The sequence below is a fragment of the Elephas maximus genome, chromosome 2 (genome assembly GCF_024166365.1).
Source record: "Elephas maximus indicus isolate mEleMax1 chromosome 2, mEleMax1 primary haplotype, whole genome shotgun sequence".
NCBI classification, from domain to species: domain Eukaryota; kingdom Metazoa; phylum Chordata; class Mammalia; order Proboscidea; family Elephantidae; genus Elephas; species Elephas maximus.
In genome coordinates this window covers 148,501,909-148,527,811 of record NC_064820.1, presented here as the reverse complement: position 1 = coordinate 148,527,811, position 25,903 = coordinate 148,501,909, and the positions used below count along the sequence as shown (strand labels likewise).

General features: G+C 43.2%; 1 protein-coding gene across 1 annotated transcript in view; it reads right to left on the bottom strand.

Annotated features, from left to right (window-relative positions):
- Nucleotides 1–25,903, bottom strand: part of SLC25A48 (solute carrier family 25 member 48) — a 70,871-nt gene that overhangs the window by 16,333 nt on the left and 28,635 nt on the right. The gene's annotated exons all lie outside the window — the stretch shown is intronic.

Genomic DNA, 25,903 nt, shown 5'->3' with positions numbered 1-25,903 from the left:
TGATTCATAGTGACCCTATAGGACAGAGTAGAACTGCCCCATAGAGTTTCCAAAGAGTAGCTAGTGGACTCAAATTGCCGACCTTTTGGTTAGCAGCCAAACTCTTAATCACTGAAAGCCGATAAAAACAGAGAGTTGTGAGTGCAGTTTGTCCTAACTCCAATACATCATAAGTCGGGGACTACTTGTACTTGTTTTTCCTTTTCTTCTGAGGCTAAATAAGCTATAAGGAAATTCCTTCCCACACACATACATACGTAATTTTATTTTATGAATCATTTGAGGGTAAATTGCACACATCATGGTGCTTTACCTTTTGGCCGTGAAGCATGTGTGTGACCACAAACCTATTTACCACCTAGGTGTAATTCCCTACCCAATGTTTACATATTTCAGTATGGATTTCCTAAGAATAGGGATATTATTTTATGTAACCACAGTACAGTTATCAGTTTCATTAGTCTACATAGACAAGACTTCTTTCTAATCTACTGTCTATAATCAAATTGTTGTTTGATCTCATCACGTCCCTTATAGAATTTTCCCCTCCAGGACAGAATCCAGTCTAGGGTCACAGACTGCATTTAGTTGCCATGTCTCCTTAAAAAAAAAAAAAAAATCTGGGACATTTCCACTGCTCCCCTTCTTTTTCCTATAACTTTCCTCATTTTGCGTTTGCCTGATCAGTCATTCTCAAGAGCACTTGGTCTTCTCCTCTTCTGGTCTCCTATACTCATTTTTGTCAGTTTATTTGTTTTTTTTAACTGAGGAATAATTTGCGTGCAGTAACATGTATAGCTCTTAGCTGTCCAGACGATCAGTTTTAACTGTATGTACCAGTGTAACCACATCCTACCGAGAAAACGGTCACAGTCCACTTAGGCAGAACAAAGAGTCCACAGCCCACCTACCCCCTCCTGCTTTTCAAGGTAAAAGAACTTGGTGATAACAATAAAGTATCACCCATTGAGAAGCAAATCTTTTCTCCCGGGCAGTGGCTGTTAAGGGTCCATCTGCATTAGCAATTGTGGTGTGGATGATTCATATTGGGACCACAGAGCAGTACGTCATACAGTCTAATTGCTACAATTCTTGGCAAACATATGCCTGACATAAAAAATGCATCAAAACAACATCATTGGTTAGTCAAAAAACCATAAACACCTAAAATGGCAATGATGAATCTAAACTAATACTTATTTTTAATTGAATAGCAATAGGAGGAGAAATGGAAACCTATGACCAGCTCAAAATAACACTGCTGATGAATGAATACTAGTGCTTTCTTCTAGAAAACAGCAGAAATTCTTACCAGTTGCTCATGTGCTGCCAGGAGGGGCTCTTTGGCATGGCTGGGCGTGGCAGCCAGACTTCTTAGGGAAGTTGTTCTTGTTAGTTGGTGTCTAGTGGTCTCCAACTCATGGGGACCTCATGTTCCATATTTTATGCAGACAATGCACACATTATATGTTTTTTGCCAACCATAAACCCCTCCCTCCTCTATTTTCGTAAGCAAGCTATGCTGCAGGTTGTATGTGTGTGGGCGCGTTATTTGCTAAAAAATATGGTATAACAGAACGAAACTTTGCAAAGTGCTGAATCACAAATCTTGGTAACGAGCAATGGGCTAATGTTAGTTTATGGAAATGAAATTTTAATAATCCTCAAAAACTGACTTGGGAGATTACTGGCAAGTAGCTCTCGGTTGTATGCACAATTGAATCTGTGGACTTGCATGTAATCTGCCCAAAGAATCTGAGAAAAGACATGAGGTAGTTGCTGGGTCATGACTCAGTTTGCATTGAATCACCAACTCCCAGGCTTCTGCTCCTGAAACTCCAGTGTTTAGTCTTGTGGTGTACATGTGTATGTGAAGGGATTGATGTTAAACATTATTTTCTTCTCAAGTGAAATTTATTTCATTTCTCTAATCAGAATTTTTTGTTCTGCAATGAGGATAAAAATAAGAATCAAATTTCGATCTTTTCTTACAAGAGTACTTTGCCCTTGAGGCCATTTTGTGGTGCTGACTCTAAATCAATGGTTTATGACCTTTCACTATGAGTATCCCCCACGTGTCCAGTTTGTCATACGGTGTGGGGGGGGCAGGCTTGTGTGTTGCTGCAATGCTGGAAGCTATGCCACCAGTATTCAAATACCAGCAGGGTCACCCACGGAGGACAGGTTTCAGCTGAGCTTCCAGACTAAGACAGACTAGGAAGAAGGACCCAGCAGTCTACTTCTGAAAAGAATTAGCCAGTGAAAACCTCATGAGTAGCTGTGGAACATTGTCAATATAGTGCCAGAAGATGAGCCCCCCAGGTTGGAAGGCACTCAAAAGATGACTGGGGAAGAGCTGCCTCCTCAAAGTAGAGTTGACCTTAATGACGGGGATGGAGTCAAGCTTTCAGGACCTTCATTTGCTGATGTGGCATGACTCAAAATGAGAAGAAACAGCTGCAAACATACATTAATAACTAGAACCTAGAGAGTACAAAGTAAGAATCTACAAAAATTAGAGATAGTCAATACTGAAATGGAACACATAAACATCGATATCCTAGGTATTAGTGATCTCAAAGGGTCTGGTATTGGCCATTTTGAATCAGACAATCATATAGTCTACTATACCAGGAATGACAACTTAAAGAGAAATGGTGTTGTATTCATCATAAAAAAGAAAATTTCAAGATCTATCCTGAAGTACAATGCTGTCAGTGATAGGATAATATCCACACACCTACAAAGAAGACCAGTTAATATGAATATTATTCAAATTTATGCACCAACCACTAAGGCCAAAGATGAAGAAGTTAAAGATTTTTATTAGCTTCTGCAGTCTGAAACTGATCAAAAAAGCAATCAGGATGCATTGATAATTACTGGCGATTGGAATGGGAAAGTTGGAAACAAAGAAGGAGGATCGGTAGTTGGAAAATATGGCTTTGGTGATAGAAACAATGCCAGAGATCAAATGATAGAATTTTGCAAGACCAACGGCTTCTTCATTGCAAATATCTTTTTTCACAAAAAAATGGTAACTATACACATGGACTTCGCCAGATGGAATACACAGGAAACAAATTGACTACATCTGTGGAAAGAGATAATGGAAAAGCTCAATACCATCAGTCAAAACAAGGCTAGGGGCCGACTGCAAAACAGACCATCAAATGCTACATGCAAGTTCAAGCTGAAACTGAAGAAAATCACAGCAAGTCCACGAGAGCCAAAATACTACCTTGAGTATATCCCACCTGAGTTTAGAGACCATCTTAAGAGTAGATTTGATGCATTGAACACTAATGATTGAAAACCAGGCGAGTTGTGGAATGACATCAAGGACATCATGCATGAAGAAAGCAAGAGGTCATTGAAAACGCAGGAAAGAAAGAACAGACCAAGGTGGATGTCAGAGGAGTCTCTGAAACTTGCTCTCAAACATCGAACAGCTAAAGCAAAAGGAAGGAATGATGAAGTAAAAGAACTGAACAGAAGATTTCAAAGAGCAGCTTGAGAAGACAAAGTAAAGTATAACGATGTGTACAAAAAGTTGGAGGTAGAAAACCAAAAGGAAAGAACACATTCAGCATTTCTCAAGCTGAAAGAAATGAAGAAAAAATTCAAGCCTCAAGTTGCAATAGTGAAGGACTCTATGGGCAAAATACTGAAGAACGCAGGAAGCATCAAAAAAAGATGGAAGGAGGATGCCCTTTACAATCGCTCTTATTCAACATTGTGTTGGAGGTCCTAGCCAGAGCAATTAGGCTAGACAAAGAAATAATGGGCATCCGGATTGGCAAGGAAGAAGTAAAATTATCTCTATTTGCAGATGACATGATCTTATACACAGAAAACCCTAAGGAATCCTCAAGAAAACTACTGAAACTAATAGAAGAGTTCGGCAGAGTCTCAGGTTACAAGATAAACATACAAAAATCAGTTGGATTCCTCTACATCAACAAAAAGAACATCGAAGAGGAAATCACCAAATTAATACCATTTACAGTTTTGTTTTTTTTTTTAGCACAGTAGCCCCCAAGAAGATAAAATACTTAGGAATAAATCTTATCAAAGATGTAAAAGACCTATACAAAGAAAACTACAAAATACTACTGCAAGAAACTAAAAGGGACCTACGTAAGTGGAAAAACATAACTTGCTCATGGATAGGAAGACTTAACATAGTAAAAAATTCTGTTCTACCAAAAGCCATCTGTATATACAATGCACTTCTGATCCAAATTCCAATGACATTTTTTAATGTGATGAAGAAACAAATCACCAACTTCATATGGGAGGGAAAGAAGCCCCAGACAAGTAAAGCATTACTGAAAAAGAAGAAGAAAGTGGGAGGCCTCACTCTACCTGATTTTAAAACATATTATACAGCCACAGCAGTCAAAACAGCCTGGTACTGGTACGACAACAGGCACATAGACCAATGGAACAGAATTGAGAACCCAGGTATAAATCCATCCACATATGAGCAGCTGATATTTGACAAAGGCCCAGTGTCAGTTAATTGGGGAAAAGATAGTCTTTTTAACAAATGGTGCTGGCATAACTGGATATCCATCTGCAAAAAAATGAAACAGGACCCATACCTCACACCATGCACAAAAACTAACACCAAGTGGATCAAAGACCTAAACATAAAGTCTAAAATGATAAAGATCATGCAAGAAAAAATAGGGACAACATTAGGAGCCCCAATACAAGGCATAAACAGAATACAAAACATTACTAAAAATGACGAAGAGAAACCAGATAACTGGGAGCTCCTAAAAAGCAAACACCTCTGCTCATCTAGAAAAAAACTTCACAAAAAGAGTAAAAAGACCACCTACAGACTGGGAAAAAATTTTCAGCTGTGACATCTCCAACCAGCGCCTGATCTCTAAAATCTATATGATTCTGTTAAAACTCAACCACAAAAAGACAAACAACCCAATTAAAAATTGGGCAATGGGTATGAACACACACTTCACTAAAGAAGATATTCAGGTGGCTAACAGATACATGAGGAAATGCTCTCGATCATTAGCCATTAGAGAAATGCAAATTAGAACTACGATGAGATTCCATCTCATTCCAACAAGGCTGGCATTAATCCAAAAAACAGAAAATAATAAATGTTGGGGAGGCTATGGAGAGATTAGAACTCTTATACACTGCTGGTGGGAATGTAAAATGGTACAACCACTTTGGAAATCGATCTGGTGTTTCCTTAAAAAGCTAGAAATAGAAATACCATATGACCCAGAAATCCCACTCCTTGGAATATACCCTAGAGAAATAAGAGCCTTTACACGAACAGATATATGCACACCCATGTTTATTGCAGCACTGTTTACAATAGCAAAAAGATGGAAGCAACCAAGGTGCCCATCAATGGATGAATGGATAAATAAATTATGGTATATTCACACAATGGGATACTACCTATCGATAAAGAACAGTGAGGAATCTGTGAAACATTTCCTAACATGGAGGAACCTGGAAGGCATTATGCTGAGTGATTAGTCAGATGCAAAAGGACAAATATTGTATAACATCACTATTATAAGATCTTGAGAAATAGTTTAAACCGAGAAGAACACATTCTTTAGTGGTTACAAGAGGGGGGAGGGAGGGAGGGTGGGAGAGGGTTATTTACTGATCAGATAGTAGATAAGAACTACTTTAGATGAAAGGAAGAACAACACTCAATACAGGGGAGGTCAGCACAACTGGACTGGACCAAAAGCAAAGAAATTTCCTGAATAAACTGAATGTTTTGAAGGTCAGCGGAGCAGGGGCAGGGGTTTGGGGACAATGGCTTCAGGGGACATCTAAGTCAATTGGCAAAATAAATTCTATTAAGAAAACATTCTGCATCCCACTTCAAAGTGTGGCATCTGGAGTCTTAAACGCTGGCAAGCGGCCATCTAAGATGCATCAATGAGTCTCAACCCACCTGGATCAAAGGAGAATGAAGAACACCAAGGTCACAAGGTAATTATGAGTCCAAGAGACAGAAAGGGCTACATGAACTAGAGACTACATCATCCTGAGACCAGAAGAACTAGATGGTGCCCGCCACAACTGATGACTGCCCTGACAGGGAGCACAACAGAGAATCCCGGAGGAAGCAAGAGAACAGTGGGATGCAGGCCCCAAATTCTCATAAAAAAACCAGACTTAATGGTCTGACTAAGACTAGAAGAATCCCAGCAGTCATGGTCTCCAAACTTTCTGTCGGCCCAGGACAGGAACTATTCCCGAAGCCAACTTTTCAGAGATGGATTGGACCGGACAGTGGGTTGGAGAGAGATGCTGATGAGGAGTGAGCTACTTGCATCATGTGGACACTTGAGACGATGTTGGCATCTCCTGTCTGGAGGGGAGATGGGAGGGTAGAGAGGATTAGAAAGTGGCAAAACAGTTATGAAAGGAGAGTCTGGAAGGAGGGAGCAGGCTGACTCATTAGGGGGAGAGTAAGTGGGAGTATGTAGTAAGGTGTATACTAATTTATATGTGAGAGACTGACTTGATTTGTAAACGTTCACTTAAGCACAATAAAAATTATTAAAAAAAAATAAAACTATTAAACATGGCCCATGCCATGTAAAAAAAAAAAAACATTTTTTAGCAAAAAAAAAAAAAAAAAGATGGAAGGAATACACATAGCAGTTATACCAAAAAGAATTCGGCCATTTCAAGAGGTAGTATATGATCAGGAACTGATAGGACTGAAGAAAGAAGTCCAAGCAGCACCGGAGGCATTGGTGAAAAAGAAGGCTCGAGGAATTGATGGAATATCAATTGAGATGTTTCAACAAACAGATGCAGCACTAGAAGTGCTCTCTCATCTATGCCAAGAAATTTGAAAGATAGCTACCTGGCCAACCGACTGAAAGAGATCCATATTTATGGCTATTCCCAAGAAAGGTGATAAAACCAAATTCAGAAATTATCAAACAATATCATTAATATCACACGCAAGCAAAATTTTGCTGTAAGATCATTCAATAGTGGCTGCAGCAGTATATTGACAGGAAACTGCCAGAAATTCAGGCCAGATTCAGAAGAGGACATGGAACCACAGATATCATTGCTGATGTCAGATGGATCCTGGCCGAAATCAGAAAATACTGGAAGAATATTTACCTGTGTTTATTGACTATGCAAAGGCATTCAACTGTGTGGATCATAACAAATTATGGGTAACATTGCAAAGAATGGGAATTCCAGAACACTTAATTGTGCTCATGAGGAACCTGAACATAGATCAAGAGGCAGCTGTTTGGCCAGAACAAGGGGATACTGAGTGGTTTAAAGTCAGGAAAAGTGTGCGTCAGGGTTGTATCCTTTCACCATACCTATTCAATCTGTATGCGAGCAAATAATCTAAGAAGCCGGACTCTACGAAGAAGAATGGGGCATCAGGATTGGAGGAAGACTCATTTACAACCTGCATTATGCAGATGACACAACCTTCCTTTCTCAAAGTGAAGAAGACTTAAAGCACTTATTGATGAAGATCAAAGATAACAGCCTTCAGTATGGATTAATCTTCAACATAAAGAAAACAAAAACCCTCACAACTGGACCAATAAACCACATCATGATAAACGGAGAAAAGATTGAAGTTGTCAAGGATTTCATTTTACTTGGATCCACAATCAACACCCATGGAAGTAGCAGTCAAGAAATCAAAAGATGCATTGCACTAGGCAAATGTCCTATAAAAGACCTCTTTAAAGTGTTGAAAAGCAAAGATGTCACCTTGAAGACTAAGGTGCGCCTGACCCAAGCCATGGTATTTTCGATTGCATCATATCCACGTGAAAGCTGGACAAGGAATAAGGAAGACTGAAGAAGAACTGACAGCTTTGAACTGTGGTGTTGGCAAAGAATATTGAATATACCATGGACTGCCAAAAGAACGAACAAATCTGTCTTGGAAGAAGTACAACCAGAATGCTCCTTGGAAGCAAGGATGGTGAGACTGTGTCTTACATACTTTGGACATGTTGTCAGGAAGGATCAGTCCCTAGAGAAGGACATCATGCTTGGTAAAGTACAGGGCCAGAGGAAAAGAGGAAGACACTCAACGAGATGGATTGACATGGTGGCTGCAGCAACAGGCTCAAGCATACAACGATTGTAAGGATGGTGCAGGACCAGGCAATGTTTCGTTCTCCGGTACGTGGGGTCACTATGAGTCGGAACGGACTGGACAGCACCTAACAACAACTATGAGTGTTGTCGAGTTGATCCAGACTAACAGTGACACCTTGTGACAGAGTAGAACTGCCCGTATAAGGTTTTCTCTGTTGTAATCTTTACAGAAGCATATCTCCAAGTCTTTCTCCCTTAGAGCTGCCAAGTAGGTTCGAACCAGCAATCTTTCAGTTAGCAGCTGCGTGCTTAACCATTACACCACCAAGGCTCCTAGGGATATCTCAAAAATTCAAGATGTGTGTGTTTTCTTTGTTTTCCCAAATTCAGTTAGGTAAAACTAAGCTCCTGCACCCAGATGGGCAGGATGTTCAATTCAATAAAATCGGCTCCCACCCGGGTCCTAACCTCTGCCTAGGAGTGGAGGAGGGCCTGCACTGTTCTAAAAAGAGCCCCTCCCTGGTCCCTCAGACTTGTGCAGTTCAGTCCCAGCCATTGCTCCTTACATCACACACTATGGCTATCAGGCACTACTGCTCTGCTTGAAGTGGCCAACACCTTGCTTGCTGGCCTCCTGCCTGCATCAGGAGAACCCTCTGAAGTCAGGTGCCTCTGCAGGAGGCTCTTTGGAGGAGAAAGATTCCAGATTTAGCCAGTCCTAACAAAAAAAAGGTACCTGGAATTCCCTGGATGGTACAATTGGTTAATTCACTCAGCTGCTAACTGAAAGGTTGGAGGTTTGAGTCTACCCAGAGGCACCTTGGAAGAAATGCTTGGAGACCTATTTCCAAAAAATTACCTATTGAGAACCTTATAGAGCACAGGTCTACTCTGATACGCATGGAGTTACCATGAGTTGGAATCAACTCGATGGCAATTGGTTAACAAATGCTTTTGAAGCCACCCCCTCGGGGGTCTTCTTCCTCGGAGGGACTGAACTGACTCAGGCTCAGGGCTGTGGTCCCCACAGATCTGCCACCATTGTCCCTCTCCTCAGAATCCAGGAACCTAGCCAGGGCACACTGCTGTGCACAAACACAATAATTTCGTTTCTCTCCCTTTTCAGATAATGCTGTTCAAGCTCTTCAGTGGGCCATGACCTTGGACATGGAACAGCTATCTGACACATAATGGCCAGTTACTGATCCACCAAGATAAGGAGGCCCAGCCCTCAGGAACTCAGGAGTGGCCAGGATCTGGAAGGAAAAAATGTCATTCAGGCCTCCTCCATGTGTGTGCATGGGTGGGTGGGGAAGTGAGATGGGGAACTCAATGCAGTTTCTCAAAAGGTCAATTCCAACAGAAAATCCTTGACAAATCAGCCATTCACAGAGGCCCTGCTCGTTCCTAGTAAGTGTCATTCAGGTTTAACAACTGTTCCCTGGACAAATAGGTCTAGGCCAGTGGGCTCTTAAACTGGAAGTTGGGAGCATGGGGTTATTTCAAGGGGCCCAAGAATCCATAAGCACGACGGGTGGACAGAATTCCTAAAATATCTCACATATACATGTATGACCACTTTTATCATATGTTAAGTAACACAGTAAAAAGTTTTCTTAAAGATGTTACAAATCCACAGTAGCTTCTTGTCATATGGGTTTTCTTAATCTGTAGACATTTAAAAAGCAGCTACTGTTCTGAGTTGAACCACATGTTATATATTCAAAAGGCATCCTAATACTAGGAAAAGCCAGAGGCTGTTATTGCTGCTGCTGTTTTCTAGCACGTGGTTTTTCCCCTAACCAAGGCATTGATTTTCCTGATGGTGGGGATCACACACTGTGGCCTGTCCCAGAGCCCTGTGACCCCTTGGCTGAACCTCAGGTGTGTATCAACATCCATCCAGTGAGCATCAGAACATCTGCTCTGGGCAGGTCTCAGCCCTGAGGACTCCCAAAGACTCCTACACTCAGCATTAATCAAAGGCTGGCCCTGTCTGAGCCTTGTGCCAGAGGCTTCAGATACTCAAAGAAACTCCAAAAACACAGTCACACCTACAGCACTGGTCTAAGATGCCTATGGAGGCAACCCAAAGACCTCAGGAGCACAAGTCCTCCAGCATAGCCTCGTTGGGTTGGGTTTCAGTGGCTGGTGTCCCCCTCAGTTTGCTTCCCCAGGATATTACCAACTGGGAAGTTCTTGCCTACTTCCCATTTCTAAAGAGTCCAGCAGTTTCTTCATGACTTGAAGCAGCCCTGGATTTGAGTTCTTGCTTAGTCACTATTTACTGTATAACCCTGTGCAAAGGACTCGACCTTGTTGGGCCTTTATTTCCTCATCTATAAAATGGGAAGAATAAGTGGCCTGTCCACCTCATTTGGCTTTTGTGACAATTAAATGAGAATGTTAATGTTGTTCTTTACTCTTGTATTTTACTCAAGTGAGTGGTGTGCAAATGTGCTTTATTCAAGACAAACAGCCATCGTTCCTATTCTTACTATTCTGTCCTGACGTGACTCTGAATTCCAGAAGTGCTGAACCTGCCAACCTCAGGCAGCTGTGGCCTGCAGCCAAGCCTACTATGGGTGACCGTTGATGACCACTCAGGGCCAAGAGCTGCCAGTACAGATGTCAAGCCCAGAAATTAGAACAACAACTTGCTTTTGTGAATTGATTTACAGAAAAGGTGAATGTGTCACCAATGGACGACTTGCACAATGGTGTGTTATGTTGCATGTCCCTTCATTAATCCCTGTTTGCTATGTGGAATCACAGTTTGAAAATGAGCCAGTTCAACTGCCCAGAACTCAAAGGCTCCTTTTGAACTGCGTGGCTGTATATTTGGCCTCTGCATTCACCTCCTCCCTCTACTCCTGGGCTGCCACTGCTCCAGCCCTCACTTCCCGTTGGCAACCTAGAGCCTGTTTGAGAAGAAGCCTCAGTCTGCATAGTGGTCTGGCTTGTCTTCAAGTTTTTGTGCCCCTTGTTATGCTCTAAGAGTGCCTGCCATTCCATATAGGCTTTTACAGCATTAGGGTGGAGGAGTATGTGTCCTTCCAGAGAGTTTGCCACCGGTAATCCCTATCCCATAATGGGAAAGTCCTGGAAAATCCCCTGTATCAGAATACTGCTCATCCTCCAGGCCAGCTTGCCTGGAGAAGAGTAACTTCCTTGTCAGATGCAAACCTTTATGGTGGCAATAAAACTATGCCATGAAAGAGACAAAGTCTGAGTATTTTAGGGCCTCTGAGGCACAGCTGATGACCTTCTCAACTAGGTTTATCTGAGGATTTAGGGAGACCATAAAAATAGTTTTGCCCCTTTTCACTACCACCCAGATCCTAGACTCAGATGGGCTTAGTACTCTGGTGTGTATTTGATGATCATCCCTGACCAGATCTACCATATACTTGTCAGTTTATTCTACTGTTGTGGCTTGCATGTTACTGCAATGCTGGAAGCTGTGCCACCATTTTTTCAAGCACCAGCAGGGTCTCTCATGGTGGACATGCTTCAGTGGAGCTTCCAGGCTAAGACTGGGAAGAAGGACCTGGCACTCTACTTCTGAAAAAATTGGCCAGTGAAAACTTTATGAATAACAGTGGGACACTGTCTGATATTGTTGTTGTTGTTGTTGTTAGGTGCTGTCCAGTCAGTTCTGACTCATAGTGACCCTATGTACAAGAGAACGAAACACTGCCCAGTCCTGCATCTTCCTCATGACCGTTGTTACGTTTGAGCCCATTGTTGCAGTCACTGTGTCAATCCATCCCATTGAGGGTCTTCTCTTTTTTGCTGATCCTCTACTTTATCAATCATGATGTCCTTCTCCAGGGACTGGCCCCTCCTGATAACATGTCCAAAGTAAGTGAGACAAAGTCTCACCATCCTTACTTCCAAGGAACATTCCAGCTGTACTTCTTCCAAGACAGATTTGTTTGTTCTTCTGGCAGTCCACGGTATATTCAGTATTCTTTGCCAACACCATAATTCAAAGAAGTCAATTCTTCTTCACTCTTCCTTATTCACTGTCCAGCTTTTGCCTGTATATGAGGTGATTGAAAACACAATGGCTTGGATCAGGGGCACCTTAGTCCCCAATATGACATCTTTGTTTTTTAACACTTTGATCTGTTGCAGCAGGTTTACCCAATGCAGTATATCATTTGATTTCTTAACGGCTGCTTCCAGGGGCATTGACTGTGGATCCAAGTAAAATGAAGTCCTTGATGACTTCAATATTTTCTCCATTTATCCTGATGTTGCTTATTGGTCCAGCTGTGAGGATTTTTGTTTTCTTTGTGTTGAGGTGTAATCCATACTGAAGGCTGCAGTCTTTGATCTTCATCAGTAAGTGCTTCAAGTCCTCTTCATCTTCAGTGAGCAAGGTTGTGTCATCTGCATATTGCAGGTTGTTAATTAGTCTTTCTTCAATCCTGATGCCTCCTTCTTCTTCATATAGTCCAGCTTCTCAAATTATTTGCTCAGCATACAGATTGAATAGGTATGGTGAGAAGATACAGCCCTGACGCACACCTTTCCTGATTTTAAACCACACAGTATCCCCATTGTTTTGTTCAAACAACTGCCTCTTGGTCTATGTACAGGTTCCACATGAGCGTAATTAAGTGTTCTAGGATTCCCATTCTTCACAATTTGTTATGATCCACACAGTCAAATACCTTTGTATAGTCAATAAAACACAGGTAAACAGCCCCTGGGGTTGGAAGGCACTCAAAATACAGCTGGGGAAGAGCTGCCTCCTCAAAGTAGAAATCCAAGCCAAACCCACAGCTGTCGAGTTGATTCCGACTCATAGCGACCCAGTAGGACAGAGTAGAACTGCCCCAAAGGATTTCCAAGGAGCAGCTATGAATTTGAACTGCTGACCTTTTGGTTAGCAGTTGAGCTCTTAACCACTATGCCACCAGTAGAGTTGACCCTAATAACACGGATGGAGTAAAGCTTTTGGGACCCTCATTTGCTGATATGACATGATTCAAAATGAAAAGAAACAGCTGCAAGCATCCATTAGTAACCGGTACGTGGAAAGTACCAAATAGAAATCTAGGAAAGTTGGAAAGTTGGAAGTTGTCAAAAATGAAATGGATGCTTGAACATTGATATCCTAGGCATTAGTGAGATGAAATGGTCTGGTACTGGCCATTTTGAATCAGACATCACATGGTCTGCTATGCCGCAAATGACAAATTGAAGAGGAATGGCTTTGCACTCATTGTCAAAAAGAACATTTCAAGATCTATTTTGAAGTATAATGCTGTCAGCAATAGGATAATATCTGTATTCCTGCAAGGAAGACCAGTTAATGCAATGATTATTCAAATTTATACTCCAATCACTAAAGCCAAAGATGAAAAAATTGAAGATTTTTACCAACTTCTGCAGTCTGAAACTGATCAAACATACAATCAAGATGCATTGATAATTACTGACGATTGGAATTTGAAAATAGGAAACAAAGAAGAAGGATCGGTAGCTGAAAAATAGAAACAAAGCCAGAGATCTCATGACAGAATTTGGCAAGGCCTACGACCTATTCATTGCAAATACCTTTTTACGACAACATAAACGGTGACAATACACGTGGACCTCACCAGATGGAATACACAGGAATCAAATTGACTACATCTGTGGAAACAGATGATAAAGAAGCTCGATATCGTCAGTCAGAACAAGGCCAGGGGCCGACTTCAGAATAGATCATCAATTGCTCATATGCAAGTTCAAGTTGAGGCTGAAGAAAATTAAAACAAGCCCACGAAAGCAAAGGTACAACCTTGAGTATATCCCACTTGAATTTGGAGACCATCTCAAGAATAGATTTGACGCATTGAACATTAACGACCAAATACCAGAGGAGCTGTGGGATGACATCAAGGAAATCATATCTGAAGAAAGTGAAAGGTCATTAAAAAGACAGGAAAGAAAGAAAAGACCAAAACGGATGTCAGAAGAGACTCTAAAACTTACTCTTGAATGTAGAGTACCTAAAGCGAACAGAAGAAATGATCACATAAAACAGCTGAAGAAAAGATTTCAAAGGGTGGCTTGAGAAGACAAAGTAAAGTATTATAATGAAATGTGCAAAGACCTGGAATTAGAAAACCAAAAGGGAAAAACACGCTCGGCATTTCTCAAGCTGAAAGAACTGAAGAAAAAATTCAAGCCTCGACTGCAATACGGTCGCTGTGAGTCGGAATCGACTCGACGGCACTGGGTTTGGTTTGGTGTTTTGGATGGGCAAAATATTGAATGACACAATAAGCATCAAAAGAAGATGGAAGGAATACACAGAGTCACTGTACCAAAAAGAACTGGTTGATATTCAACCATTTCAGGAGGTAGCATATGATCAAGAACCAATGCTATTTAAGGAAGATGTCTAAGCTTCACTTAAGACATTGGCGAAAAACAAGGCTCCAGGAATTGATGGAATACCAATTGAAATGTTTCAACAAATGGATGCAGCACTATAGGTGCTCACTTGTCTATGCAAAGAAGTTTGGAAGACAGCTACCTGGCCAACCAAATGGAAGAGATTCATATTTGTGTCCATTCAAAGAAAGGTGATCCAACAGAATGCAGAAACTCTTGAACAATATCATTAATATCACACGCAAGCAAAATTTTGCTGAAGATCATTCAAAAGCAGCTGCAGCGATATATCAACAGGGAACTGTCAAAAATTCAAGCCATATTCAGAAGAGGACGCAGAACCAAGGATATCATTAGTGATGTCAGACGGATCTTGGCTGAAAGCAGACAATACCGGAAAGATGTTTACTTGTGTTTTATTGACTATGCAAAGGCATTCGACTGTGTGGATCATAACAAATTATGGGTAACATTGCGATGAATGGGAATTCCAGAACACTTAATTGTGCTCATAAGGAACCTGTACATAAACCAAGAGGGAGTCATTCGAACAAAACAAGAGGCTACTGTGTGGTCTAAAGTCAGGAATAGTGTGCATCAGGGTTGTATCCTTTATTCAATCTGTATGCTGAGCAAATAATCTGAGAAGCAGGACTATATAAAGAACAAGGAGGCATCAGGATTGGAGGAAGACTTATTAACAACCTGTGATATGCAGATGAGACAATCTTGCTTGCCGAAAATGAAGAGGACTTGAAGTACTTATTGATGAAGACCAAAGACTACAGCCCTCAGTATGGATTGCACGTCAACATAAAACAAAAATCTTCACAGCTGGACCAATAGGCGACATCACGATAAACAGAGAAAATACTGAAGTTTTCAAGGATTTCATTTTACTTGGATTCACAATCAACGCCCATGGAAGCAGTAGTCAAGAAATCAAATGATGTATTGCATTGGGGAAATCTGCTGCAAAAGACCTCTTTAAAGTTTTAACGAGCAAAGGTGTCACCTAGAGGACTAATGTGTGCCTGACTCAGGCCATGGCATTTCCATTCGCCTTATATGCATGTGAAAGCTAGACAATGAATAAGAAAGAACAAAGAAGAATTGACTCATTTGAATTATGATGTTGGTGAAGAATACTGAATACAGGCAGTGTGCAGGTTATGAACATCTGACTTACATACAACCTGTAGTTATGAACCAACTATTATAAAACCTATTACCTTGGTAATCTGGAGACTGCCTGTATACTAAAACAAAGATTTGACTAATTAACATTAGATAGGAACTGTACCTAATCATTCTGACTTAAGTACTCATTCCACTTAAAAACAGACTTGCAACAGTATTTGTTTGTAACCTGGGGACTGCCTGTATACCATGGACTGCCGGAAGAATGAACAAATCTGTCTTGGAAGAAGTACTGCCAGAATGCTCCTTAGAAACAAGGATGGTGAGACTTTGTCTCACGTACTTTGGACATGTTATCAGGAGGGAGCAGTCTCCGGAGAAGGACCTCAGGCTTTGGAAAGTAGAGGGTGAGCAAAAAAGAGGAAAACCCTTGTCTTAGTTATCTTCTGCTGCTAAAACAGAAATACAAGTGGATGGCTTTTACAAAGAGAAATTTATTCTCTCACAGTTTAGGAGGCTAGAAGTCTGAATTCAGGGTGCCAGCTCCAGGTGAAGGCTTTCTCTTTCTGTTGGCTCTGGGGCAAGGTCCTTGTCATTAATCTTCCTTGGTCGAGGAGCTTCTCAGTACAGGGACCCAGGGTCCAAAGGACACAATTCTCCTGGTACTTGTTTCTTGGTGGTATGAGCTGCCCACATCTCTCTGCTTGCTTCTTTCTTTTATATCTTAGGACTGATTTAAGACACAATCTAATCTTGTAGGTTGAGTCCTGCCTTATTAACATAACTGCCGCTAATCCCACCTTATTAACATCCTAGAGGTAGGATTTACAACACATCAGATGAAGAAATGGTGGACAATCACACTGGGAATCATGGAGTAGCCAAGGTGACACTGAAATTTCTGGGGGACACGATTCAATCCATAACGACCTCAACTAGATGAATTGACACAGTGTTTGCAATAATGGGTTCAAACACAGCAATGATGGTGATTGATGGCACAGGACCACTATTTCCTTCTGTACTACATAGGGTTGCTATGAGTTGTAACTGACTCCCTGGCAACTAACCACAACAACTTGCCCAGATCCACCCCACAGCTGGCCCTTTATGCTGCTCACAGTCCAGTCCAGCTTGTCCCCTCTTGGTGTATCCAAAAAATGAGGACCTTTTTCTTCTCCTCAAACCCTGGCTATGCTTTTCTGTCCTTTTTATTCTATTAAGATTATCTTGGACAGGGCGAAGCCAGGTTTTCTGATGTGAATTGTCTCAACTTTCTTCCTCTTGCTCTCAAAAATCTCTCTGCATTTTCACTTTCCTTCTTCTTCTCTCCCAACTTGGAAAAAAAAGCCTTTCCTTGTCCACTCCTTAGTCTCTCCCAATTTTGCCCCAACTTCAGTAAATCGCCCCTCCTCACTCTCCTACATCCTAGATGGTGACACCAGTTCTCACGACTCTGTTTCAATGAAGTTGGACAGCCTGGGGTAATTCCCTGCCTCACTGTGTAACAGCTGTGTAAGCATGGGCAAGTTGCATAAGCCAAGCCTCAGTTTCCCCACTTGTACAATGTAGCTAATAATAGCACCTATTTCATAGGGTTGCTGTGATGATTAAATAATGGAATATGTATTAGCAGAGTGCATATGGCACAGTGCTCAATCATTGTCAGCTACAGCTATCTGAGTCATGATAAAACTCTGCTCCTTCCCAAACTCCTTTGCTGGGTCTCCTCATTGCTGTCTACCCTCTCCTTTTTTGTGGCACTCCTCAGCATTCACATATAATGTCACAGCTCTCACCATCACTTCTATGTCTATCACACCCATGTTTATACCTCCAGCTCTGACACTTCCGGCTCCAGTCCCACAGGCACCTCACACAACATGAACCAAGCCAAACTCACTTGTTCTCACTCAAGTCTGCCCTCCCACCCAGGCTCCAAAGCAGTAGCGGCAGCAGTGACAATAAGTACTTACTGATCACCTGCTCCATGCCAAGCTAGTCTTACACGTTTGCCATTTAATTCTCTAAGTGAGAGATCCCACCTCCCTCACAGTTATCCAACTTTGAAACCTTGTGTCATTTTTGACACTTTACTCTGTCCTGCTTGCTTCTCATGCTCAGCCTGGTGGTTCTATATCATCAATGCCTCTTGAATGGTTCTATATTACCGATGCCTCTTAAAATCTGTCACTTCTCTCTGCTCCCAAGCCCACTGCTCTGAGTCAGGGCTTCTTAGCCTCCAAAACTACCTACCTGCCTCTAGTATTCCCACCAGCTTCCACCTTAGGAAACTTGAAAAAGAAGACCAAGTAAAATTCAAAGTAATCAAAAGACAAGAAATAATAAAAACTAGAGCAGAAATCAATGAAACTGAAAATAGAAAATAAATGGAAAAAAAAAAAATCAATGAAACCAAAAGCTGGTTCGTTGAAGAGATGAATACAAGTGCTAAACCTCCAGCCAAGCTAACCAAGAGAAAAAGAGAGAAGGCACAAATTACTAATACCGATTCCATGGACAATAAAAAGATAATGAGTATTTTAAGTGAAACTCTTCTGTACGATACTGTAATGGTGGCTACATGACAGTATGCTATGTGACACAAAGAGGGCACCCTAATGTTAATGTAAACTATGGACTTTAGCTAATAATGATATATCAGTATGAGCTCATCAGTTGCAACAAATGCACCACATAAATACAAGATGTTAATGGGAGACATTGCGGGGGGGTGGGGGGAGGAGGGGTGTATGAGAACTCTTTGTACTTTCTGCACAATTTTTCTATAAACCTAAAACTTCTATCAAAAAAAAATTATTAAAAACCAATACAAGAAAACAAACCACACAGAGTGAGTTCACACAGGGATGATAGTCAGCCCTTGGCCTCCGGCTGGGGCTGGTGAGGCTACTTGGATGGTCAGCACAGAGTTAACGCTGAGTCCTCCTCTGAGTCCCCAAACTCTGCCCTCCTGTTGTGCTGGGGCTTTGTGATCTGCACATTAATTAGGCTTGTAATGAAAACAGAGGCCTGAAAGCTCCCAGAGAGGGAGGAGTGTCATTGGCCATTGGCCTCCAGGATGTGTCTCGGCCCAGGCAAGCCTCACGGGACCACAACCCCAACGTCCAGGTCTGGCCCAGCAGGGTGCCGAATGTGACTCATGCCTACGCAAAGTGCGATCATAATTTAAAAAGGGAGAGTACCTTCCCAGGTGCCTTAATAAGAAGGGCACATCTGACTGAAACCTGGCCAGTGTTCCCTCACTTGCCAAGTGGCAGAGGCCCCAGAGGAAAGCCTGTTAAGTTGGAAGCGTTTACAAGGGGCATGACTGGCATTTAATATGCAATGGTGATCAGTGTCAAATGGAAATTCCCTGTAACTTCCGTGAGCACTGGTGCAATTTGGTAAAGCCCTTTTAGATAATAACGTTACAATATATGTTGAAAATCTTAAAAATGGATTTTATGGGTTGATTTGTGCCTCTCAAAAAGATATGTCCAAGTCCTAGCCCCTGGTACCTGTGAATGTAACCTTATTTGGAAATAGCACCTTAAATTAACATTAGGTCATATTGGAGTAGGGTGGGCCCTAATCCAATGGTACTGATGTCCATATAAGAAAAGAAGAGATAGACAGACAGACAGATGCAGAGGGAATATGGCCCTGTGAAGATGGAAGAAATTGGAGTTAGGCCTCTATGAACCAAGGAACACCGGGGGCTACCAGAGCTGGAAGAAACAAGGAAGGATCTTCCCCGGAGCCTTCGGAGAGCATGGCCCTGCTGGCACCCTGAATTTGAACTTCTAGCCTCCAGAATGGTGAGAGAATACATTTCTGTTGTTTTAAGCCACCAACAGCAGCCACAGAAAATCAATACAACAGTCATACCCTTTGGCCACTTGTGACTCAAAGTGCCCACACGGTTGGGGAAATAACCCTAAAAGAAAGCAGCATTTTATGGACAAAGTTGCTGATTATATCATTATTTTAAGAAAGGGAAAACTATAAACAAACTAAGTGTTCACCAGCAGGAAATTTGTTAAATAATAAGTTTAATATTTTTTTAAAGTTTTCAATGTGCCAGGCTTTGTGCTTAGAACTTTATGTATCACACAAATGCAAGATGTTAATGAGAGTAACCGCAGGGGGAGAGGGGATATACGAGAACCCCTTGCACTTTCTGCACAATTTTCCTATAAACCAAAACTGCTGTAAAAAATAAAGCGTATGAAAAACAAATTACAAGAGAACAAAACACAAAGAGTGAATACAGTACAGCACCCCACTCCATCCTAGCCACGAAATAGCTACTATTGCTATGCCTGATTTCCAGATGAGTGAACGGAAGCTTGCTGGTGCGAGGTGAGTCATCGCAAGTTGCTCAGCTGTGGTGGACGTAAAACTGAAGCAGGTATTCTAACCCCAGAAACTGAATTCTCAACGACATGACATTGGCTGTCTCGATATGCATGTATGTGTGTGTGTGTGTGTGTGTGTGTATTTGATGGACCATTTCACATCTATTTTAAATATTATACTTCTATTTTAAATAATTTTATGTGCCATTTTAATAATATGAAAAATGTTCCTTTTATAGCATTAAGTTAAAAACAGGATATTCATTTATCTATATAACGTGAATACAAGCTCTTAAAATCTTTAATCTACATACATAGGGTGGAAAAAGGAAACCCACCAATGTGTTAACAGCAGCTGTGTTTGGGACGACAAGCATTTTCTCCCTCTACTTTCAATGTCCTATATCTTGTACATTTTAAAAACAATTTTTTTTTCATGAAAACCCAATGTTTAAAAATCACAGATAGCAGGAGCCGTCATCAATTGCTGCTAAAATTTAAGTTGGTACAGCCACTGTGGAAAAGTTTGGTGGTTCCTCAAAAAACCGAACTAGCTTATGACCCAGCAATCCCACTCCAAAAAGACCTGAACGCAGCGATGCGAACAGGCATACCCATACCAGTGTTCATTGCAGCACTGTTCACAATAGCCAAAAGGTGGAAACAACTGAAATGTCCATCCGCATATACATACAATGGACTAGTACTCATATATACATACAATGGACTAGTACTCAAACAGCAGGAGAAATGACGCCTTGATACACGCTTTTGCCAGTACAGTAAAACCTGTGAAAGCTGGAACCTGTGTAAGGCAGAAACCCATCAGAGAAAGAAAACTCAAATATTTTCCATTGAGTAGAGAGCAATAAAAAAAGTGGTAAGACTGCACGTTGTCAAAGGCAGAAAACTTGTGAGACCTGGAAAAACAAGTTCCGGCTCTCCCAGGTTTCGCTGCACATACTCAGCCGTAAAGAGGAATGAAGTCTTGATGCAAGTCACAACATGGATGAACCGAGGGGACATGATGCTGAACAGATAAATCAGACACCAAAGGACAAATACCGTATGATATCACTTACATGAAATAAACAAATATACAGAAACCGTAGGTAATTAGTGGTTACCAGGGGTGGGAGGGAGGGGAAAAACGGGGGCTTTTGCTTAAAATACGTTGAATGTATGTTAACGGCGATGGGTTAAACTGGAAAAAGACATCAAGAATGGTAGCGCAACTTGAAGAATGTACCCAATGTCACTGAAATGTACATGTAGAAATTTGTGAAACATTTTTTTGTACATATATCACTATAATAAAAACAAAACAAAACATCAGTCACAACTAATGCACAATTGTCATGAACTCACCGCTAGGACATTTTCAAGTAACTTAACCAGAGGAGCTGGGCTCTCACCTCAGCTCATCATATGCCTCAAAGCAGAGAAGCCGGAGGCCTCCAGCACCCTGCTTCTGAATGTGGGCGCAGTCCTTGCTGCCTTGGTTACAACCCAGGAAGTGTACTGGCAATTCTGTGGTAAAGCCACAAGCCGCAAGCAGTTCCACAGGCCCTGCCTGAGGCTGCCTTTTCAGGGCCTGGCCCAGAGCAGAGACCACAGTTTGCACTCAACCCCACCACGTTCTGTCTAGGCCACACAGCTTTGAGCTGCATACTGTTTTGTTTGTTTGTTTTTAATTGATTTACCTGACAATTTCCAATTGAAAGTTCTCACAGAAAAGTAGCTTTCTGCCTTTTCTTGAAAATCAGCAGCTCTGACCACATCAGGCCACAACGCAACAGGCAGCTGGAGCAGGGCTGCAGACACCTTCTTGGACAAGGCACAGATAGCTGCAGTCTCCACTCCCTCTTGCCTCTCAGACACCAAAGGTGACACGTTGCACGAATACTACAGCTTTTCTGATATCAGGATTATGCAGAAAGTGAAATATGTCCATGTTTCAGTCAAAAGAAGAAAAACAAAACAGGTTTGGAGAGCTGTGGGTTTCAAGAGCAGCAATGGGAAAGGGTACAATTTCTAGGTACCTCTGCTCCGTTGTGTTACCTCCCTGGTCTAAGTGAGCATTTGCGTTTTCTACCTCTGGTCTAGAGGGTTCCTGAGGAACAAGTAAAAGCCAAATCATGTTCCTCCTCATTTTCTGGAGAGCTCCCCGGCAGAAAGTATTGCCTGGTGACCCTTTGCCTGCCCTTCCCCACCCCCACCCCCACCCCCTCCGCCCCTTCCCCAGTAGTTCATCCTGCCTGTAGTCACCAAAGACCTTCCCCCAAGCAGCTGGGGTGGGAGGTGAGAAGGGTGGACCATGCAGGGAGGGGCAGCCCAAAGCCACAGATTTCAGACCTTGGAACCCAAGAGCCACATCCATTACTTGAACAACATTTTGGAGACTTGCTCCCAGAATACCCTCCTCCCCTGCTCCTTAAAAAACACCAAGAAGAAACCACTTCCATGCATGGTAATTTTGCGCAAAGGGCTAGGTGGTCCAACATTAACCAAAGTTGTCTCAGCCTCAACTTCTGCAAAATTCTGGGGCAGAAGCAAAATCAGTGGGCTGTAAGTCACACTATCTGGGCCTGAGTCTCAGTCCACAGGGCACTAGGGCAGTGACCTCAGGCTCCCATTTAGGGTGTTAGGAAGATTAACACATGCATAGCTCTTAGCATAGTGCCTGGCATATAATAATGGCCAAATAAATACTGCTACTCAGCCCTCATTGTGTGACTGTTACTGGCTTGACCTCAATCACCAAAGCGTGTGGATCCTCCAGTCTAGGTTCCCACGCTTCTCCCTCACTCAGGTACACCGTTTTTGTCTTTGTTCCCGTAGCTAAGCCTCTGGGACCAGGCGCTAATGACTTTGAGCTTTGCAGCACTGAGAAATATTTGCCTTTCACTAAGAACCTTCTCTGTGCTTTCCAAAGGCCAGTTCCCTGGTACACTGGGGAAGGACAGAGCAAACACATGTTCTTTTTCTCTTGCTGCCTCAAAGGGTTTATTGAAGAGAACCGTTTTTCTCCTGGCACCAAGGATGAGTTGACAACCTGCAATGGGCAGGTTCTAATACAGGAGTTGTTAGTTGCTCTTGAGTCGGTTCAACTCATGGTGATCTTATGTGTAACAGAACGAAACGTTGCCGAGACCTGTGTAATCTTCGTGATGGTTGGTATGTTTCAGTCAGTTGTTTCTGCTATCGTGTCAATACAATACAGGAGCAGGGTCAGGAAGTCATGTCCCTCTTGAGACACTGTCAGTGTCTCCCATGGTGGTGAGGGGGTCGGGGAGCGGGGCAAGGAGGGCACACTAGTCCCCACGTTTCACTGTTCAGAGAACTTATCAAAGAGGAAAGGTCTTAGAAGGATCCAGACTTCTCAGATGGGCACACATGGAGAGTCCTAGCCAGGGTGGGACATGCCGCAGGCATCACAGCCCAGGTAAGGCAGCCTGGGTGACCCTCAGTGCTCAGGGTCTGCTGCCCTGCTCCCCTCCAACTCTAGCCTGCCCCCAACTTTTCCTGACCCCAGCCTGCTGAGCACCTGTTCCACTCCCTCTCTGTCCCTCCATGTGCAGTGACCTAGCTCCTGTCTGTCCATCTGCTGGATGGAGCACTGGAAGAAGGGCAGGGCTGAGTCTTTACTCACCACTGTGGTCCCAGCACCTGGCCCTGTACCTGGCACGCAGTAGGTGCATAACTATATCTGCTGGATAAATGAACAGGGATAACCATCATGCCTGCCTCACACTGTCGTGGTGGCTATTAAAGAGATGACGCGTGAACAGCTCTTCACTCAGTGTCTGGCACACAATGTGTACGAAACAGCAGTGACAGCTACTAAGTTGGCTGAAGATGCACATCTAGCTTTGGGGTCCTTCTTAGGTCTGGCTACTCCCCTGGCTGCCTCCCACCCTCCCTCCAGTCTTCAGAGGCTTCCAGCCTGGCCTTGGACCCACTATCGCTAAGGTCGTGGCCTGCCAAGTCAGTCACCTCTGAAGGGCAATGTAGGGGTGGGTAAGGAAGGGCAGCAGCCAAACACTGTCAAGAAAGCTCACCAATTAATTTGCCTCCAAATGTCCCAGACTCTGCAGGCTCTCCTTCCTGTATGTGCAGGCTGGCGGAGTCCCCCTCCCCATCTCCACCCACCCACCCACATACACACACACACACACACACCTTCCCCTATTTCCTCCCTGTTCAGGGGTGAGGCACCCAGGTTGTGAAGGAGGCAGAGTAGCCCAGAGGAATGGAGGAGCCTTATCACAGAGACTCTTCCAACCTTAGGACTGCAGAGCGTTTTTTGGGACCAGATTTCCTCTTCATCAGAGACTAAGACAAGATTCTCTGAAGTAGGCAGTCTACAGCAAAGAACTTAGCATAGGTGTTGGGACTCCTGAGCCTACGCATGAGGCCCTCCACTCCTCTATGTCTTTGCTTCTGGGGTAAAAGCAGATCAGCAAGTTTCAAACATTCCTTGAAGGTGTAAGGAGCCCTGGTGGTGCAACACTTAACTGCTTGGCTGCTAACTAAAAGGTTTGCAGTTTGAACTCACCCAGGGGCTCTGTGGGAGAAAGGCCTAGTGATCTGTTTCTGTAAAGATTAAAGCCTAGGACACCCTATCTGGCAGCTCTACTCTGTTACATGGGCTCGCTAGGAGTCGGAATCGACTCGACGGCACCCAGCGTCAACAACTCAAAGGTATGACACTTTGATCAAACTAACTTGTACCGAGATACTGCTACTCAATGTGTTAAGGAGGTGAAGGTGGGACACCTCCTGCCTGGCATCCCAGGTGGCCCCCAAGGGGGTGCACTTTGCAACCCTCTGGAGCAGCAGACAGTGTGTTGTCCTGCATCTCCCCAAGTGCAGGCAGTCTGGTGGCCTGGGCACTGAGTGCTCCAGCAGGCTTCATCCCCAACCTTGGAGCAGCCAGTCCCAGCCCCGTTTGCCCCAGGGAGCATCAGCTCGGAGGAAAAGCGACCAGAATCAGGCACCTAGAATGAGGCTGGGGTGCTGGGCTAGGATAGTCCTGGGTGAGCTTTCTGGATCTGGCTGTGGGCACAGTGAACCCCAGCCTCTGTGGGCACAGGGGTCACATGAAGCCATTCCAATGGGCCGCCAGGGAGAGGGGTCTTACTCACAAAGACCAAGAAGCAAGCATGAGACTGTCAGCCCCACTCAGATGTCTGAGGTGACAGGAAGGGACCCTAGAGACCCTGAATCCAGCCCTACCATTATATAGAAAAGGAAACCACAGCCCGGGAAGGGGCAGCATCTTGTCTGAGGCTACAGAGTGAAATTAATGGTACAGCTGAGATGAAACCTCAAGGAATTGAAAAAGGTCTTCTAAAACCCCAGTTCTTCCTTCCTCTAGCGCTGGCTACCTTTACTTCACACTGACAGCGCCCTCCTGTTCTTTCCATTCTCGTTTATCAAAATCACTCCCAGGAACAGCTGTAGAAAACCTTTTCTCAGACAGGAGAAAATGGGGACGTGGCTGGCTGATGGTGCAGAGCCCTGGTGGTCCAGTGGTTAAAAGCTCGGCTGCTAATCAAAAAGTTGGTAGTTTGAATTTGTCAGCCACACCCTGGTAACTCTATAGGGCAGTTCTACTCTGTCCTATAGGGTCACTATAGGGTCACTATAGGGTCGCTATGAGTAGAAATTGACTCGTTGCCCTTGGGTTTGGGTTTTTTTTGGCTGATGGTACAGAGAGTAGCTCCGTTTCACACCAAGAAATGAAGCTCTAACTGGAGTATTGGGAAGGGTAGGAGAGGGGCGGCCCCCTTCCTGCCCCTGTGGCCAGTCCAGTGTGAGGCTTTAGAAAAAGACAGATATGGGTTTGAGTCCCCATGAAGCTTGCTCTGGGCTTCATGGGGATGAGACCTGTGCAG